Source organism: Arachis ipaensis, chromosome B06 (assembly GCF_000816755.2).
Source record: "Arachis ipaensis cultivar K30076 chromosome B06, Araip1.1, whole genome shotgun sequence".
NCBI lineage: Eukaryota > Viridiplantae > Streptophyta > Magnoliopsida > Fabales > Fabaceae > Arachis > Arachis ipaensis.
Genome location: NC_029790.2, coordinates 58979253 through 58979526, shown reverse-complemented (window position 1 = coordinate 58979526; position 274 = coordinate 58979253).

Genomic DNA, 274 nt, shown 5'->3' with positions numbered 1-274 from the left:
ACTGCTGATGCTGTTGGATTCTGACCTCCCTGCACTCAAAGTGGATTTTCTGGAGCTACAAAACTCCAAATGGCACGCTCTCAATGGCGTTAGAAATTAGACATCTAGGGCTTTCCAGCAATATATAATAGTCCATACTTTGCCTGAGTTTAGATGACGCAAAAGGGCATTGAACGCTAGTTCTACGCTGCAATCTAGAGTTAAACGCCAGAAACACGTCACAAACCAGAGTTGAACGCCAGAAACACGTTACAAACTGGCGTTCAACTCCAAG